The sequence below is a fragment of the Hydractinia symbiolongicarpus genome, chromosome 13 (assembly GCF_029227915.1).
Source record: "Hydractinia symbiolongicarpus strain clone_291-10 chromosome 13, HSymV2.1, whole genome shotgun sequence".
Taxonomy (NCBI): domain Eukaryota; kingdom Metazoa; phylum Cnidaria; class Hydrozoa; order Anthoathecata; family Hydractiniidae; genus Hydractinia; species Hydractinia symbiolongicarpus.
In genome coordinates, this window is record NC_079887.1 from 25,961,338 (window position 1) to 25,982,593 (window position 21,256).

Genomic DNA, 21,256 nt, shown 5'->3' on the forward strand with positions numbered 1-21,256 from the left:
CTCCCTGGGTACTTTCTTTGTATACTTTTGACTATACGGGCCAAGCCGGGATTTACGGGAAATCGCGGGTTTTCGTTTGCCGGCGATTAAACTTCTTTTATTCAGCGTCTCATCAAAAATGAAAACATTTTTAAAAACTACAAGTCTTATGCGTTTTAGTGGTGAAAAAATAATATAAAAAATCGTTCTGGAAATGAGTTTACTCACAGGGTACTTTCTTTGTATACATTCGACTATACGTGCCAAGCCCGGGATTTACGGGAAATCGCGGGTTTTCGTTTGCCGGCGATTAAACTGCTTTTATTCAGCGTCTCATTAAAAATGAAAACATTCTTGAAAACTACAAGTCTCATGCGTTTTAGTGGTGAAAAAATAATTTAAAAATCGTTCTGGAAATGGGTTTACTCCCTGGGTACATTCTTTGTATACTTTTGACTATACGGGCCGAGTCCGGGATTTAGGGAAATCGCAGGTTTTCGTTTGCCGGCGATTAAACTCCTTTTATTCAGCGTCTCATCAAATATGAAAATATTTTTAAAAACTACAAGTCTCATGCGTTTAGTGGTGAAAAAATAATTTAAAAAATCGTTCTGGAAATGGGTTTACTCACAGGGTACTTTCTTTGTATACATTCGACTATACGGGCCAAGCCCGGGATTTACGGGAAATCGCGGGTTTTCGTTTTCCGGCGATTAAACCTCTTTCGTTAAGCGTCTCATCAAAAATAAAAACATTTTTAAAAAGTACAAGTCTCGTGTGTTTTAGTGGTGAAAAAAAAATTTAAAAAATCGTTCGGGAAATGAGTTTACTCCCTGGATACTTTCTTTGTATACATTCGACAATACGGGCCAAGCCCCGGATTTACGGGAAAACGCGGGATTTCGTTTGCCGGCGATTAAACCTCTTTCATTAATCGTCTCATCAAAAATGAAAACATTTTTGAAAACCAAAAGTCTCATGCGTTTTAGTGGTGAAAAAAAAATTTAAAAAATCGTTCGGGAAATGAGTTTACTCCCTGGATACTTTCTTTGTATACATTCGACTATACGGGCCAAGCCCTGGATTTACGGGAAAACGCGGGATTTCGTTTGCCGGCGATTAAACCTCTTTCATTAAGCGTCTCATCAAAAATGAAAACATTTTTGAAAACTAAAAGTCTCATGCGTTTTAGTGGTGAAAAAATAATTTAAAAAATCGTTCGGGAATTGAGTTTACTCCCTGGATACTTTCTTTGTATACATTCGAATATACGGGCCGAGTCCGGGATTTACGGGAAATCGCGGATTTTCGTTTGCCGACGATTAAACTTCTTTTACTCAGCGTCACATCAAATATGAAAATATTTTTGAAAACTACAAGTCTCATGCGTTTAGTGGTAAAAAAAAATTATAAAAAATCGTTCGGGAAATGAGTTTACTCCCTGGGTACTTTCTTTGTATACTTTTGACTATACGGGCCAAGCCCGGGATTAACGGGAAATCGCGGGTTTTTGTTTGCCGGCGATTAAACTTCTTTTATTCAGCGTCTCATCAAAAATGAAAACATTTTAAAAAACTACAAGTCTTATGCGTTTTAGTGGTGAAAAAATAATTTAAAAAATCGTTCTGGAAATGGGTTTACTCCCTGGGTACATTCTTTGTATACTTTTGACTATACGGGCCGAGTCCGGGATTTAGGGAAATCGCAGGTTTTCGTTTGCCGGCGATTAAACTCCTTTTATTCAGCGTCTCATAAAATATGAAAATATTTTTGAAAACTACAAGTCTCATGCGTTTAGTGGTGAAAAAAAAATTTAAAAAATCGTTCTGGAAATGGGTTTACTCACAGGGTACTTTCTTAGTATACATTCGACTATACGGGCCAAGCCCGGGATTTACGGGAAATCGCGGGTTTTCGTTTTCCGGCGATTAAACCTCTTTCGTTAAGCGTCTCATCAAAAATAAAAACATTTTTAAAAAGTACAAGTCTCATGTGTTTTAGTGGTGAAAAAAAATTTAAAAAATCGTTTGGGAAATGAGTTTACTCCCTGGATACTTTCTTTGTATACATTCGACAATATGGGCCAAGCCCCGGATTTACGGGAAAACGCGGGATTTCGTTTGCCGGCGATTAAACCTCTTTCATTAAGCGTCTCATCAAAAATGAAAACATTTTTGAAAACTAAAAGTCTCATGCGTTTTAGTGGTGAAAATATAATTTAAAAAATCGTTCTGGAAATGAGTTTACTCCCTGGGTACTTTCTTTGTATACTTTTGACTATACGGGCCGAGTCCGGAGTTTAGGGAAATTGCAGGTTTTCGTTTGCCGGCGATTAAACCTCTTTCATTAAGCGTCTCATCAAAAATAAAAACATTTTTGAAAAGTACAAGTCTCATGTGTTTTAGTGGTGAAAAAAAAATTTAAAAAATCGTTCGGAAATGAGTTTACTCTCTGGGTACTTTCTTTGTATACTTTTGACTATGCGGGCCAAGCCCGGGATTTACGGGAAATCGCGGGTTTTCGTTTGCCGGCGTTTAAACTTCTTTTATTCAGCGTCTCATCAAAAATGAAAACATTTTTAAAAATTACAAGTCTTATGCGTTTTAGTGGTGAAAAAATAATTTAAAAAATCGTTCTGGAAATGAGTTTACTCACAGGGTACTTTCTTTGTATACATTCGACTATACGTGCCAAGCTCGGGATTTACGGGAAATCGCGGGTTTTCGTTTGCCGGCGATTAAACTTCTTTTATTCAGCGTCTCATCAAAAATGAAAACATTTTTGAAAACTACAAGACTCATGCGTTTTAGTGGTGAAAAAATAATTTAAAAAATCGTTCTGGAAATGAGTTTACTCACAGGTTACTTTCTTTGTATACATTCGACTATACGGGCCAAGCCCGGGATTTACGGGAAATCGCGGTTTTCGTTTTCCGGAGATTAAACCTCTTTCATTAAGCGTCTCATCAAAAATGAAAACATTTTTGAAAACTACAAGTCTTATGCGTTTTAGTGGTGAACAAATAATTTAAAAAATCGTTCTGGAAATGAGTTTACTCCCTGGGTGCTTTCTTTGTATATTTTTGACTATACGGGCCGAGTCCGGGATATACGGGAAATCGCAGGTTTTCGTTTGCAGGCGATTAAACTGCTTTTATTCAGCGTCTCATCAAAAATGAAAACATTCTTGAAAACTACAAGTCTCATGCGTTTTAGTGGTGAAATAATAATTTAAAAAATCGTTTGGGAAATGAGTTTACTCCCTGGGTACTTTCTTTGTATACTTTTGACTATACGGGCCGAGTACAGGATTTACGGGAAATCGCAGGTTTTCGTTTGCCGGCGATTAAACTTCATTTATTCAGCATCTCATCAAAAATGAAAACATTTTTAAAAACTACAAGTCTCATGCGTTTTAGTGGTGAAAAAGTAATTTAAAAAATCGTTCGGGAAATGAGTTTACTCCCTGGGTACTTTCTTTGTATACTTTTGACTATACGGGCCAAGCCCGGGATTTACGGGAAATCGCGGGTTTTCGTTTGCCGGCAATTAAACTTCTTTTATTCAGCGTCTCATCAAAAATGAAAACATTTTTAAAAACTACAAGTCTTATGCGTTTTAGTGGTGAAAAAATAATTTAAAAAATCGTTCTGGAAATGAGTTTACTCACAGGGTACTTTCTTTGTATACATTCGACTATACGTGCCAAGCCCGGGATTTACGGGAAATCGCGGGTTTTCGTTTGCCGGCGATTAAACTGCTTTTATTCAGCGTCTCATTAAAAATGAAAACATTCTTGAAAACTACAAGTCTCATGCGTTTTAGTGGTGAAAAAATAATTTAAAAAATCGTTCTGGAAATGAGTTTACTCACAGGGTACTTTCTTTGTATACATTTGACTATACGTGCCAAGCCCGGGATTTACGGGAAATCGCGGGTTTTCGTTTGCCGGCGATTAAACTGCTTTTATTCAGCGTGTCATGAAAAATGAAAACATTTTTAAAAACTACAAGTCTCATGCGTTTTAGTGGTGAAAAAATAATTTAAAAAATCGTTCGGGAAATGAGTTTACTCCCTGGGTACTTTCTTTGTATACTTTTGACTATACGGGCCAAGCCGGGATTTACGGGAAATCGCGGGTTTTCGTTTGCCGGCGATTAAACTTCTTTTATTCAGCGTCTCATCAAATATGAAAACATTTTTAAAAACTACAAGTCTTATGCGTTTTAGTGGTGAAAAAATAATTTAAAAAATCGTTCTGGAAATGAGTTTACTCACAGGGTACTTTCTTTGTATACATTCGACTATACGTGCCAAGCCCGGGATTTACGGGAAATCGCGGGTTTTCGTTTGCCGGCTATTAAACTGCTTTTATTCAGCGTCTCATTAAAAATGAAAACATTCTTAAAAACTACAAGTCTCATGCGTTTTAGTGGTGAAAAAATAATTTAAAAAATCGTTCTGGAAATGAGTTTACTCACAGGGTACTTTCTTTGTATACATTCGACTATACGTGCCAAGCCCGGAATTTACGGGAAATCGCGGGTTTTCGTTTGCCGGCGATTAAACTTCTTTTATTCAGCGTGTCATGAAAAATGAAAACATTTTTAAAAACTACAAGTCTCATGCGTTTTAGTGGTGAAAAAGTAATTTAAAATTTCGTTCGGGAAATGAGCTTACTCCCCGGGTACTTTCTTTGTATACTTTTGACTATACGGGCCAAGCCCGGGATTTACGGGAAATCGCGGGTTTTCGTTTGCCGGCGATTAAACTTCTTTTATTAAGCGTCTCATCAAAAATAAAAACATTTTTAAAAAGTACAAGTCTCATGTGTTTTAGTGGTGAAAAAAAATTTAAAAAATCGTTTGGGAAATGAGTTTACTCCCTGGATACTTTCTTTGTATACATTCGACAATATGGGCCAAGCCCCGGATTTACGGGAAAACGCGGGATTTCGTTTGCCGGCGATTAAACCTCTTTCATTAAGCGTCTCATCAAAAATGAAAACATTTTTGAAAACTAAAAGTCTCATGCGTTTTAGTGGTGAAAATATAATTTAAAAAATCGTTGCCGGCGTTTAAACTTCTTTTATTCAGCGTCTCATCAAAAATGAAAACATTTTTAAAAATTACAAGTCTTATGCGTTTTAGTGGTGAAAAAATAATTTAAAAAATCGTTCTGGAAATGAGTTTACTCACAGGGTACTTTCTTTGTATACATTCGACTATACGTGCCAAGCTCGGGATTTACGGGAAATCGCGGGTTTTCGTTTGCCGGCGATTAAACTTCTTTTATTCAGCGTCTCATCAAAAATGAAAACATTTTTGAAAACTACAAGACTCATGCGTTTTAGTGGTGAAAAAATAATTTAAAAAATCGTTCTGGAAATGAGTTTACTCACAGGTTACTTTCTTTGTATACATTCGACTATACGGGCCAAGCCCGGGATTTACGGGAAATCGCGGTTTTCGTTTTCCGGAGATTAAACCTCTTTCATTAAGCGTCTCATCAAAAATAAAAACATTTTTGAAAACTACAAGTCTTATGCGTTTTAGTGGTGAACAAATAATTTAAAAAATCGTTCTGGAAATGAGTTTACTCCCTGGGTGCTTTCTTTGTATACTTTTGACTATACGGGCCGAGTCCGGGATATACGGGAAATCGCAGGTTTTCGTTTGCAGGCGATTAAACTGCTTTTATTCAGCGTCTCATCAAAAATGAAAACTTTCTTGAAAACTACAAGTCTCATGCGTTTTAGTGGTGAAATAATAATTTAAAAAATCGTTTGGGAAATGAGTTTACTCCCTGGGTACTTTCTTTGTATACTTTTGACTATACGGGCCGAGTCCAGGATTTACGGGAAATCGCAGGTTTTCGTTTGCCGGCGATTAAACTTCATTTATTCACCATCTCATCAAAAATGAAAACATTTTTAAAAACTACAAGTCTCATGCGTTTTAGTGGTGAAAAAGTAATTTAAAAAATCGTTCGGGAAATGAGTTTACTCCCTGGGTACTTTCTTTGTATACTTTTGACTATACGGGCCAAGCCCGGGATTTACGGGAAATCGCGGGTTTTCGTTTGCCGGCGATTAAACTTCTTTTATTCAGCGTCTCATCAAAAATGAAAACATTTTTAAAAACTACAAGTCTTATGCGTTTTAGTGGTGAAAAAATAATTTAAAAAATCGTTCTGGAAATGAGTTTACTCACAGGGTACTTTCTTTGTATACATTCGACTATACGTGCCAAGCCCGGGATTTACGGGAAATCGCGGGTTTTCGTTTGCCGGCGATTAAACTGCTTTTATTCAGCGTCTCATTAAAAATGAAAACATTCTTGAAAACTACAAGTCTCATGCGTTTTAGTGGTGAAAAAATAATTTAAAAAATCGTTCTGGAAATGAGTTTACTCACAGGGTACTTTCTTTGTATACATTTGACTATACGTGCCAAGACCGGGATTTACGGGAAATCGCGGGTTTTCGTTTGCCGGCGATTAAACTGCTTTTATTCAGCGTGTCATGAAAAATGAAAACATTTTTAAAAACTACAAGTCTCATGCGTTTTAGTGGTGAAAAAATAATTTAAAAAATCGTTCTGGAAATGAGTTTACTCACAGGGTACTTTCTTTGTATACATTCGACTATACGTGCCAAGCCCGGGATTTACGGGAAATCGCGGGTTTTCGTTTGCCGGCTATTAAACTGCTTTTATTCAGCGTCTCATTAAAAATGAAAACATTCCTAAAAACTACAAGTCTCATGCGTTTTAGTGGTGAAAAAATAATTTAAAAAATCGTTCTGGAAATGAGTTTACTCACAGGGTACTTTCTTTGTATACATTCGACTATACGTGCCAAGCCCGGAATTTACGGGAAATCGCGGGTTTTCGTTTGCCGGCGATTAAACTTCTTTTATTCAGCGTGTCATGAAAAATGAAAACATTTTTAAAAACTACAAGTCTCATGCGTTTTAGTGGTGAAAAAGTAATTTAAAATTTCGTTCGGGAAATGAGCTTACTCCCCGGGTACTTTCTTTGTATACTTTTGACTATACGGGCCAAGCCCGGGATTTACGGGAAATCGCTGGTTTTCGTTTGCCGGCGATTAAACTTCTTTTATTCAGCGTCTCATCAAATATGAAAATATTTTTGAAAACTACAAGTCTCATGCGTTTAGTGGTGAAAAAACAATTTAAAAAATCGTTCTGGAAATGAGTTTACTCACAGGGTACTTTCCTTGTATACATTCGACTATACGGGCCAAGCCCGGGATTTACGGGAAATCGCGGGTTTTCGTTTTCCGGCGATTAAACTTCATTTATTCAGCGTTTCATCAAAAATGAAAACATTCTTGAAAACTACAAGTCTCATGCGTTTTAGTGGTGAAATAGTAATTTAAAAAATCGTTTGGGAAATGAGTTTACTCCCTGGGTGCTTTCTTTGTATACTTTTGACTATACGGGCCGAGTCCAGAATTTACGGGAAATCGCAGGTTTTCGTTTGCCGGCGATTAAACTTCATTTATTCAGCGTCTCATCAAAAAATGAAAACATTTTTAAAAACTACAAGTCTCATGCGTTTTAGTTGTGAAAAAGTAATTTAAAAAATCGTTCGGGAAATGAGTTTACTCCCTGGGTACTTTCTTTGTATACTTTTGACTATACGGGCCAAGCCCGGGATTTACGGGAAATCGCGGATTTTCGTTTGCCGGCGATTAAACTTCTTTTATTCAGCGTCTCATCAAAAATGAAAACATTTTTAAAAACTACAAGTCTCATGCGTTTTAGTGGTGAAAAAATAATTTAAAAAATCGTTCGGGAAATGAGTTTACTCCCTGGGTACTTTCTTTGTATACTTTTGACTATACGGGCCAAGCCGGGATTTACGGGAAATCGCGGGTTTTCGTTTGCCGGCGATTAAACTTCTTTTATTCAGCGTCTCATCAAAAATGAAAACATTTTTAAAAACTACAAGTCTTATGCGTTTTAGTGGTGAAAAAATAATTTTAAAAATCGTTCTGGAAATGAATTTACTCACAGGGTACTTTCTTTGTATACATTCGACTATACGTGCCAAGTTCGGGATTTACGGGAAATCGCGGGTTTTCGTTTGCCGGCGATTAAACTGCTTTTATTCAGCGTCTCATTAAAAATGAAAACATTCTTGAAAACTACAAGTCTCATGCGTTTTAGTTGTAAAAAATAATTTAAAAAATCGTTCTGGAAATGAGTTTACTCACAGGGTACTTTCTTTGTATACATTCGACTATACGTGCCAAGCCAAGCGCCAAGTGCCAAGCAACCCAATTGTGAAACACTACAGAAATTACAACAAAATTGACTACTTTGATTTTGAAAGAACATTATCAATGAACTTTTTGAAATTACTTGAGAACAATTACGACTTTAACCAATTCAATTTATGCATCACGTCTACGCTAAACCATTTTGCACCATTGAAAAAGAAAATACTAAGATTCAATAACGCACCTTTTATCACCAAGGAGCTTCGCAAAGCTATTATGCACAGATCCAAACTTCGTCGCATATATGACAAATCACGATCAAAAGAAAATTTGTCCAACTTCACTAGACAGAGAAACTACTGTGTTTCCTTATTACGAAAAACCAGACGTTCGTATTTCAAGGGTTTACGTATGACAAGCATTACTGATAATAAAAAGTTCTGGAAGTCTGTCAAGCCATTGTTTTCAAACGTTAGTTATAACACCAACAAAATTATCTTAATCGAGAAAGAAAAGATAGTCACCGACGAACAAAAATTATGCAAAATCTTCAATGAATATTACACCAACATCACGAAAAATTTACCAATCAAGCCAAACGATGATACACATACAGCAACCATTCACGATGCAATCCACTCGTATACTAATCACATCAGTATTTTGAAAATTCGTGAAAATGTGGGTTATGATGAAAAGTTCTATTTTTCGCTGGTTGAACAGCCTGATGTTCTCAAAGTCATCAAAGACATGGATGCAAAGAAATCTTCTGTTAGTGGTGATTTTCCAGTTTTTATGTTGAAAAAGTTTATTCATATCTTTGTTCCTATCCTCACTAATATTATAAATTTTTGTTTACAGTCTAATATTTTTCCTGATGATTTAAAACTTGCAGAGGTTATACCTGTTTTTAAGAAGGATGACTGTAATGATAAGGAGAACTATAGACCTGTTAGCTTGCTTCCCTGTTTATCAAAGGTTTTTGAAAGAATTATTCTTAATCAAATGCACACTTTTATGCATGACAAACTCAGCCCTCATCTATCAGGCTTCAGAAAGGGTTATAATACACAATATGCTCTCATTCGAATGATTGAACAGTGGAAAAGCACACTTGATAATAAGGGTGTAGTTGGAGCAGTGCTAATGGACCTTTCAAAAGCTTTTGATACTATCAACCATGATTTGCTTATTGCAAAGCTGCATGCCAATGGTTTTTCTGAATCTTCTTTATTATTTATTCACTCATACTTGAAAAATCGATTTCAGAGAACCAGAATAAATTCTTCTTTTAGCGAATGGCTTCCTCTTCAAGTTGGAGTTCCACAAGGATCAATCTTAGGACCTCCTTTCTTCAATTATTCTATAAACGATTTATTTTGGTTCATTATTCAATCATCCCTTTGTAACTTTGCAGATGATAACACCTTATATGCTTGTGAAAATTCATTAGAAGATGTAAAACAAACACTGCTTACTAATTTGGTCATAGTTAATAATTGGTTTTATGAAAATTACTTAGCAATAAATTTGAAAAAGTATCAATATATTGTATTAGGTCATCACGATGAAAGTTTGATATTTAACCATTTGAAAATTGCGTGTAAATCGTCTGTAGTGCTTCTTGGTGTTACGATTGACTCGAGACTAAACTTTCATTCGCATGTCAAAAACATCTGTAATAAGTCTAGTAGGAAACTCAACGTGCTTCAAAGGATATCTTCCTTTTTGACACCCAAGATGAAGCGTTTTCTCTTCAATTCATTTATTTTGTCTCAGTTTTCTTACTGTCCCTTAGTATGGATGTTATGTGGAAAATTTGCGAATAATCGAATCAATCGTATTCATGAACGTTGTCTAAGAATCATACAGGACGATATAAATGGCAGTTACGATGAACTTTTATCTTTATGTAATGTTAAAAATATTCACATCATCAATTTACAGAATTTAATGAAAGAGGTTTACAAATTTTTAAATGGATTGTCACCTCTATATATGAACGAGATATTTTCTGTTAGGGAAAACAAGCACAACCTTCGTTGCTTTAATTTGATCAGGCGACCAACTTGTCGGACAACGTACTATGGCTTAAATACTTTATCAAATATTGCAGGGAAGCTATGGATATCTGTGCCTGACGCTACAAAGAATGCTCCTTCTCTCGAAGCCTTCCGTAGCTCAATAAAATTTTGGGAAGGTGATGTTTGCACCTGTAAAATATGCATGCATATACCATACATATTTTAACCTTACTTATTTATTTATTTATTTTTCTTATTTTTTATCGCTGTTTGCCTTGTTTTACGTTTTGTTGTCGATTTAAATTAGTTATTTAAATACTATTGTATCTATCGACGTTAAATAAGGAGAAAATCAAAAAAAATCAAGCCCGGGATTTACGGGAAATCGCGGGTTTTCGTTTGCCGGCGATTAAACTTCTTTTATTCAGCGTCTCATCAAAAGTCTCATGCGTTTAGTGGTGAAAAAATAATTTAAAAAATCGTTCTGTAAATGAGTTTACTCACAGGGTACTTTCTTTGTATACATTCGACTATACGGGCCAAGCCCGGGATTTTCGGGAAATCGCGGGTTTTCGTTTTCCGGCGATTAAACCTCTTTCATTAAACGTCTCATCAAAAATGAAAACATTTTTGAAAACTACAAGTCTCATGCGTTTTAGTGGCGAAAAAAAAATTTAAAAAATCGTTCGGGAAATGAGTTTACTCCCTGGGTACTTTCTTTGTATACATTCGACTATACGGGCCAAGCCCCAGATTTACGGGAAAACGCGGGATTTCGTTTGCCGGCGATTAAACTTCTTTTATTCAGCATCTCATCAAATATGAAAATATTTTGGAAAACTACAAGTCTCATGCGTTTTAGTGGTGAAAAAATAATTTAAAAAATCGTTTGGGAAATGAGTTTACTCCCTGGGTACTTTCTTTGTATACTTTTGACTATACGGGCCAAGCCGGGATTTACGGGAAATCGCGGGTTTTCGTTTGCCGCCGATTAAACTTCTTTTATTCAGCGTCTCATCAAAAATGAAAACATTTTTAAAAACTACAAGTCTTATGCGTTTTAGTGGTGAAAAAATAATTTAAAAAATCGTTCTGGAAATGAGTTTACTCACAGGGTACTTTCTTTGTATACATTCGACTATACGTGCCAAGCCCGGGATTTACGGGAAATCGCGGGTTTTCGTTTGCCGGCGATTAAACTTCTTTTATTCAGCGTCTCATCAAATATGAAAATATTTTTGAAAACTACAAGTCTCATGCGTTTAGTGGTGAAAAAATAAATTAAAAAATCGTTCTGGAAATGAGTTTACTCACAGGGTACTTTCTTTGTATACATTCGACTATACGGGCCAAGCCCGGGATTTTCGGGAAATCGCGGGTTTTCGTTTTCCGGCGATTAAACCTCTTTCATTAAGCGTCTCATCAAAAATGAAAACATTTTTGAAAACTACAAGTCTCATGCGTTTTAGTGGCGAAAAAAAAATTTAAAAAATCGTTCGGGAAATGAGTTTACTCCCTGGGTACTTTCTTTGTATACATTCGACTATACGGGCCAAGCCCCGGATTTACGGGAAAACGCGGGATTTCGTTTGCCGGCGATTAAACTTCTTTTATTCAGCGTCTCATGAAAAATGAAAACATTTTTAAAAACTACAAGTCTCATGCGTTTTAGTGGTGAAAAAGTAATTTAAAATTTCGTTCGGGAAATGAGTTTACTCCCCGGGTACTTTCTTTGTATACTTTTGACTATACGGGCCAAGCCCGGGATTTACGGGAAATCGCGGGTTTTCGTTTGCCGGCGATTAAACTTCTTTTATTCAGCATCTCATCAAATATGAAAATATTTTTGAAAACTACAAGTCTCATGCGTTTAGTGGTGATAAAATAATTTAAAAAATCGTTCTGGAAATGAGTTTACTCACAGGGTACTTTCTTTGTATACATTCGACTATACGGGCCAAGCCCGGGATTTACGGGAAATCGCGGGTTTTCGTTTTCCGGCGATTAAACCTCTTTCATTAAGCGTCTCATCAAAAATGAAAACATTTTTGCAAACTACAAGTCTCATGCGTTTTAGTGGCGAAAAAAAAATTTAAAAAATCGTTCGGGAAATGAGTTTACTCCATGGGTACTTTCTTTGTATACATTCGACTATACGGGCCAAGACCCGGATTTACGGGAAAACGCGGGATTTCGTTTGCCGGCGATTAAACTTCTTTTATTCAGCGTCTCATCAAAAATGAAAACATTTTTAAAAACTACAAGTCTTATGCGTTTTAGTGGTGAAAAAATAATTTGAAAAATCGTTCTGGAAATGAGTTTACTCACAGGGTACTTTCTTTGTATACATTCGACTATACGTGCCAAGCCCGGGATTTACGGGAAATCGCGGGTTTTCGTTTGCCGGCGATTAAACTGCTTTTATTCAGCGTCTCATTAAAAATGAAAACATTCTTGAAAACTACAAGTCTCATGCTTTTTAGTGGTGAAACAATAATTTAAAAAATCGTTTGGGAAATGAGTTTACTCCCTGGGTACTTTCTTTGTATACTTTTGACTATACGGGCCAAGTCCAGGATTTACGGAAAATCGCAGGTTTTCGTTTGCCGGCGATTAAACTTCATTTATTCAGCGTCTCATCAAAAATGAAAACATTTTTAAAAACTACAAGTCTCATGCGTTTTAGTGGTGAAAAAGTAATTTAAAAAATCGTTCGGGAAATGAGTTTACTCCCTGGGTACTTTCTTTGTATACTTTTGACTATACGGGCCAAGCCCGTGATTTACGGGAAATCCTGGATTTTCGTTTGCCGGCGATTAAACTTCTTTTATTCAGCGTCTCATCAAAAATGAAAACATTTTTAAAAACTACAAGTCTCATGCGTTTTAGTGGTGAAAAAATAATTTAAAAAATCGTTCGGAAAATGAGTTTACTCCCTGGGTACTTTCTTTGTATACTTTTGACTATACGGCCCAAGCCGGGATTTACGGGAAATCGCGGGTTTTCGTTTGCCGGCGATTAAACTTCTTTTATTCAGCGTCTCATCAAAAATGAAAACATTTTTAAAAACTACAAGTCTTAGGCGTTTTAGTGGTGAAAAAATAATTTAAAAAATCGTTCTGGAAATGAGTTTACTCACAGGGTACTTTCTTTGTATACATTCGATTATACGTGCCAAGCCCAGGATTTACGGGAAATCGCGGGTTTTCATTTGCCGGCGATTAAACTGCTTTTATTCAGCGTCTCATTAAAAATGAAAACATTCTTGAAAACTACAAGTCTCATGCGTTTTAGTGGTGAAAAAATAATTTAAAAAATCGTTCTGAAAATGAGTTTACTCACAGGGTACTTTCTTTGTATACATTCGACTATACGGGCCAAGCCCGGGATTTACGGCAAATCGCGGGTTTTCGTTTTCCGGCGATTAAACATCTTTCATTAAGCGTCTCATCAAAAATGAAAACATTTTTGAAAACTACAAGTCTCATGCGTTTTAGTGGCGAAAAAAAAATTTAAAAAATCGTTCGGGAAATGAGTTTACTCCCTGGGTACTTTCTTTGTATACATTCGACTATACGGGCCAAGCCCCGGATTTACGGGAAAACGCGGGATTTCGTTTGCCGGCGATTAAACTTCTTTTATTCAGCGTCTCATCAAAAATGAAAACATTTTTAAAAACTACAAGTCTTATGCGTTTTAGTGGTGAAAAAATAAATTAAAAAATCGTTCTGGAAATGAGTTTACTCACAGGGTACTTTCTTTGTATACATTCGACTATACGTGCCAAGCCCGGGATTTACGGGAAATCGCGGGTTTTCGTTTGCCGGCGATTAAACTTCTTTTATTCAGCGTCTCATTAAAAATGAAAACATTCTTGAAAACTACAAGTCTCATGCGTTTTAGTGGTGAAAAAATAATTTAAAAAATCGTTTGGGAAATGAGTTTACTCCCTGGGTACTTTCTTTGTATACTTTTGACTATACGGGCCAAGCCGGGATTTACGGGAAATCGCGGGTTTTCGTTTGCCGGCGATTAAACTTCTTTTATTCAGCGTCTCATCAAAAATGAAAACATTTTTAAAAACTACAAGTCTCATGCGTTTTAGTGGTGAAAAAGTAATTTAAAAAATCGTTCGGGAAATGAGTTTACTCCCTGGGTACTTTCTTTGTATACTTTTGACTATACGGGCCAAGCCCGTGATTTACGGGAAATCGCGGGTTTTCGTTTGCCGGCGATTAAACTTCTTTTATTCAGCGTCTCATCAAAAATGAAAACATTTTTAAAAACTACAAGTCTTAGGCGTTTTAGTGGTGAAAAAATAATTTAAAAAATCGTTCTGGAAATGAGTTTACTCACAGGGTACTTTCTTTGTATACATTCCATTATACGTGCCAAGGCCAGGATTTACGGGAAATCGCGGGTTTTCATTTGCCGGCGATTAAACTGCTTTTATTCAGCGTCTCATTAAAAATGAAAACATTCTTGAAAACTACAAGTCTCATGCGTTTTAGTGGTGAAAAAATAATTTAAAAAATCGTTCTGAAAATGAGTTTACTCACAGGGTACTTTCTTTGTATACATTCGACTATACGGGCCAAGCCCGGGATTTACGGCAAATCGCGGGTTTTCGTTTTCCGGCGATTAAACTTCTTTTATTCAGCGTCTCATCAAAAATGAAAACATTTTTAAAAACTACAAGTCTTATGCGTTTTAGTGGTGAAAAAATAAATTAAAAAATCGTTCTGGAAATGAGTTTACTCACAGGGTACTTTCTTTGTATACATTCGACTATACGTGCCAAGCCCGGGATTTACGGGAAATCGCGGGTTTTCGTTTGCCGGCGATTAAACTGCTTTTATTCAGCGTCTCATTAAAAATGAAAACATTCTTGAAAACTACAAGTCTCATGCGTTTTAGTGGTGAAACAATAATTTAAAAAGTCGTTTGGGAAATGAGTTTACTCCATGGGTACTTTCTTTGTATACTTTTGACTATACGGGCCGAGTCCAGGATTTACGGGAAATCGCAGGTTTTCGTTTGCCGGCGATTAAACTTCATTTATTCAGCGTCTCATCAAAAATGAAAACATTTTTAAAAACTACAAGTCTCATGCGTTTTAGTGGTGAAAAAGTAATTTAAAAAATCGTTCGGGAAATGAGTTTACTCCCTGGGTACTTTCTTTGTATACTTTTGACTATACGGGCCAAGCCCGGGATTTACGGGAAATCGCGGATTTTCGTTTGCCGGCGATTAAACTTCTTTTATTCAGCGTCTCATCAAAAATGAAAACATTTTTAAAAACTACAAGTCTTAGGCGTTTTAGTGGTGAAAAAATAATTTAAAAAATCGTTCTGGAAATGAGTTTACTCACAGGGTACTTTCTTTGTATACATTCGATTATACGTGCCAAGCCCGGGATTTACGGGAAATCACGGGTTTTCATTTGCCGGCGATTAAACTGCTTTTATTCAGCGTCTCATTAAAAATGAAAACATTCTTGAAAACTACAAGTCTCATGCGTTTTAGTGGTGAAAAAATAATTTAAAAAATCGTTCTGAAAATGAGTTTACTCACAGGGTACTTTCTTTGTATACATTCCACTATACGTGCCAAGCCCGGGATTTACGGGAAATCGCGGGTTTTCGTTTGCCGGCGATTAAACTGCTTTTATTCAGCGTGTCATGAAAAATGAAAACATTTTTAAAAACTACAAGTCTTATGCGTTTTAGTGGTGAAAAAGTAATTTAAAATTTCGTTCGGGAAATGAGTTTACTCCCCGGGTACTTTCTTTGTATACTTTTGACTATACGGGCCAAGCCCGGGATTTACGGGAAATCGCGGGTTTTCGTTTGCCGGCGATTAAACTTCTTTTATTCAGCGTCTCATCAAATATGAAAATATTTTTGAAAACTACAAGTCTCATGCGTTTAGTGGTGAAAAAATAATTTAAAAAATCGTTTGGGAAATGAGTTTACTCCCTGGGTACTTTCTTTGTATACTTTTGACTATACGGGCAAAGCCGGGATTTACGGGAAATCGCGGGTTTTCGTTTGCCGGCGATTAAACTTCTTTTATTCAGCGTCTCATCAAAAATGAAAACATTTTTAAAAACTACAAGTCTCATGCGTTTTAGTGGTGAAAAAGTAATTTAAAAAATCGTTCGGGAAATGAGTTTACTCCCTGGGTACTTTCTTTGTATACTTTTGACTATACGGGCCAAGCCCGTGATTTACGGGAAATCCCGGATTTTCGTTTGCCGGCGATTAAACTTCTTTTATTCAGCGTCTCATCAAAAATGAAAACATTTTTAAAAACTACAAGTCTCATGCGTTTTAGTGGTGAAAAAATAATTTAAAAAATCGTTCGGAAAATGAGTTTACTCCCTGGGTACTTTCTTTGTATACTTTTGACTATACGGGCCAAGCCCGGGATTTACGGGAAATCGCGGATTTTCGTTTGCCGGCGATTAAACTTCTTTTATTCAGCGTCTCATCAAAAATGAAAACATTTTTAAAAACTACAAGTCTCATGCGTTTTAGTGGTGAAAAAATAATTTAAAAAATCGTTTGGGAAATGAGTTTACTCCCTGGGTACTTTCTTTGTATACTTTTGACTATACGGGCCAAGCCGGGATTTACGGGAAATCGCGGGTTTTCGTTTGCCGGCGATTAAACTTCTTTTATTCAGCGTCTCATCAAAAATGAAAACATTTTTAAAAACTACAAGTCTCATGCGTTTTAGTGGTGAAAAAGTAATTTAAAAAATCGTTCGGGAAATGAGTTTACTCCCTGGGTACTTTCTTTGTATACTTTTGACTATACGGGCCAAGCCCGTGATTTACGGGAAATCGCGGGTTTTCGTTTGCCGGCGATTAAACTTCTTTTATTCAGCGTCTCATCAAAAATGAAAACATTTTTAAAAACTACAAGTCTTAGGCGTTTTAGTGGTGAAAAAATAATTTAAAAAATCGTTCTGGAAATGAGTTTACTCACAGGGTACTTTCTTTGTATACATTCGATTATACGTGCCAAGCCCAGGATTTACGGGAAATCGCGGGTTTTCATTTGCCGGCGATTAAACTGCTTTTATTCAGCGTCTCATTAAAAATGAAAACATTCTTGAAAACTACAAGTCTCATGCGTTTTAGTGGTGAAAAAATAATTTAAAAAATCGTTCTGAAAATGAGTTTACTCACAGGGTACTTTCTTTGTATACATTCGACTATACGGGCCAAGCCCGGGATTTACGGCAAATCGCAGGTTTTCGTTTTCCGGCGATTAAACATCTTTCATTAAGCGTCTCATCAGAAATGAAAACATTTTTGAAAACTACAAGTCTCATGCGTTTTAGTGGCGAAAAAAAAATTTAAAAAATCGTTCGGGAAATGAGTTTACTCCCTGGGTACTTTCTTTGTATACATTCGACTATACGGGCCAAGCCCCGGATTTACGGGAAAACGCGGGATTTCGTTTGCCGGCGATTAAACTTCTTTTATTCAGCGTCTCATCAAAAATGAAAACATTTTTAAAAACTACAAGTCTTATGCGTTTTAGTGGTGAAAAAATAAATTAAAAAATCGTTCTGGAAATGAGTTTACTCACAGGGTACTTTCTTTGTATACATTCGACTATACGTGCCAAGCCCGGGATTTACGGGAAATCGCGGGTTTTCGTTTGCCGGCGATTAAACTGCTTTTATTCAGCGTCTCATTAAAAATGAAAACATTCTTGAAAACTACAAGTCTCATGCGTTTTAGTGGTGAAAAAGTAATTTAAAAAATCGTTCGGAAAATGAGTTTACTCCCTGGGTACTTTCTTTGTATACTTTTGACTATACGGGCCAAGCCCGGGATTTACGGGAAATCGCGGATTTTCGTTTGCCGGCGATTAAACTTCTTTTATTCAGCGTCTCATCAAAAATGAAAACATTTTTAAAAACTACAAGTCTCATGCGTTTTAGTGGTGAAAAAATAATTTAAAAAATCGTTTGGGAAATGAGTTTACTCCCTGGGTACTTTCTTTGTATACTTTTGACTATACGGGCCAAGCCGGGATTTACGGGAAATCGCGGGTTTTCGTTTGCCGGCGATTAAACTTCTTTTATTCAGCGTCTCATCAAAAATGAAAACATTTTTAAAAACTACAAGTCTTATGCGTTTTAGTGGTGAAAAAATAATTTAAAAAATCGTTCTGGAAATGAGTTTACTCACAGGGTACTTTCTTTGTATACATTCGACTGTACGTGCCAAGCCCGGGATTTACGGAAAATCGCGGGTTTTCGTTTGCCGGCGATTAAACTGCTTTTATTCAGCGTCTCATTAAAAATGAAAACATTCTTGAAAACTACAAGTCTCATGCGTTTAGTGGTGAAAAAATAATTTAAAAAATCGTTCTGGAAATGAGTTTACTCACAGGGTACTTTCTTTGTATACATTCGACTATACGGGCCAAGCCCGGGATTTACGGGAAATCGCGGGTTTTCGTTTTCCGGCGATTAAACCTCTTTCATTAAGCGTCTCATCAAAAATGAAAACATTTTTGAAAACTACAAGTCTCATGCGTTTTAGTGGCGAAAAAAAAATTTAAAAAATCGTTCGGGAAATGAGTTTACTCCCTGGGTACTTTCTTTGTATACATTCGACTATACGGGCCAAGCCCCGGATTTACGGGAAAACGCGAGATTTCGTTTGCCGGCGATTAAACTTCTTTTATTCAGCGTCTCATCAAAAATGAAAACATTTTTAAAAACTACAAGTCTTATGCGTTTTAGTGGTGAAAAAATAATTTAAAAAATCGTTCTGGAAATGAGTTTACTCACAGGGTACTTTCTTTGTATACATTCGACTATACGTGCCAAGCCCGGGATTTACGGGAAATCGCGGGTTTTCGTTTGCCGGCGATTAAACTGCTTTTATTCAGCGTCTCATTAAAAATGAAAAAATTCTTGAAAACTACAAGTCTCATGCGTTTTAGTGGTGAAACAATAATTTAAAAAGTCGTTTGGGAAATGAGTTTACTCCCTTGGTACTTTCTTTGTATACTTTTGACTATACGGGCCAAGCCCGGGATTTACGGGAAATCGCGGATTTTCGTTTGCCGGCGATTAAACTTCTTTTATTCAGCGTCTCATCAAAAATGAAAACATTTTTAAAAACTACAAGTCTCATGCGTTTTAGTGGTGAAAAAATAATTTAAAAAATCGTTTGGGAAATGAGTTTACTCCCTGGGTACTTTCTTTGTATACTTTTGACTATACGGGCCAAGCCGGGATTTACGGGAAATCGCGGGTTTTCGTTTGCCGGCGATTAAACTTCTTTTATTCAGCGTCTCATCAAAAATGAAAACATTTTTAAAAACTACAAGTCTTATGCGTTTTAGTGGTGAAAAAATAATTTAAAAAATCGTTCTGGAAATGAGTTTACTCACAGGGTACTTTCTTTGTATACATTCGACTGTACGTGCCAAGCCCGGGATTTACGGAAAATCGCGGGTTTTCGTTTGCCGGCGATTAAACTGCTTTTATTCAGCGTCTCATTAAAAATGAAAACATTCTTGAAAACTACAAGTCTCATGCGTTTTAGTGGTGAAGTAATAATTTAAAAAATCGTTTAAGAAATGAGTTTACTCCCTGGGTACTTTCTTTGTATACTTTTGACTATACGGGCCGAGTCCAGGATTTACGGGAAATCGCAGGTTTTCGTTTGCCGGCGATTAAACTTCATTTATTCAGCGTCTCATCAAAAATGAAAACATTTTTAAAAACTACAAGTCTCATGCCTTTTAGTGGTGAAAAAGTAATTTAAAAAATCGTTCGGGAAATGAGTTTACTCCCTGGGTACTTTCTTTGTATACTTTTGACTATACGGGCCAAGCCCGGGATTTACGGGAAATCGCGGGTTTTCGTTTGCCGGCGATTAAACTTCTTTTATTCAGCGTCTCATCAAAATGAAAACATTTTTAAAAACTACAAGTCTTATGCGTTTTAGTGGTGAAAAAATAATTTAAAAAATCGTTCTGGAAATGAGTTTACTCACAGGGTACTTTCTTTGTATACATTCGACTATACGTGCCAAGCCCGGGATTTACGGGAAATCGCGGGTTTTCGTTTGCCGGCGATTAAACTGCTTTTATTCAGCGTCTCATTAAAAATGAAAAAATTCTTGAAAACTACAAGTCTCATGCGTTTTAGTGGTGAAACAATAATTTAAAAAGTCGTTTGGGAAATGAGTTTACTCCCTGGGTACTTTCTTTGTATACTTTTGACTATACGGGCCAAGCCCGGGATTTACGGGAAATCGCGGATTTTCGTTTGCCGGCGATTAAACTTCTTTTATTCAGCGTCTCATCAAAAATGAAAACATTTTTAAAAACTACAAGTCTCATGCGTTTTAGTGGTGAAAAAATAATTTAAAAAATCGTTTGGGAAATGAGTTTACTCCCTGGGTACTTTCTTTGTATACTTTTGACTATACGGGCCAAGCCGGGATTTACGGGAAATCGCGGGTTTTCGTTTGCCGGCGATTAAACTTCTTTTATTCAGCGTCTCATCAAAAATGAAAACATTTTTAAAAACTACAAGTCTTATGCGTTTTAGTGGTGAAAAAATAATTTAAAAAATCGTTCTGGAAATGAGTTTACTCACAGGGTACTTTCTTTGTATACATTCGACTGTACGTGCCAAGCCCGGGATTTACGGAAAATCGCGGGTTTTCGTTTGCCGGCGATTAAACTGCTTTTATTCAGCGTCTCATTAAAAATGAAAACATTCTTGAAAACTACAAGTCTCATGCGTTTTAGTGGTGAAGTAATAATTTAAAAAATCGTTTAAGAAATGAGTTTACTCCCTGGGTACTTTCTTTGTATACTTTTGACTATACGGGCCGAGTCCAGGATTTACGGGAAATCGCAGGTTTTCGTTTGCCGGCGATTAAACTTCATTTATTCAGCGTCTCATCAAAAATGAAAACATTTTTAAAAACTACAAGTCTCATGCCTTTTAGTGGTGAAAA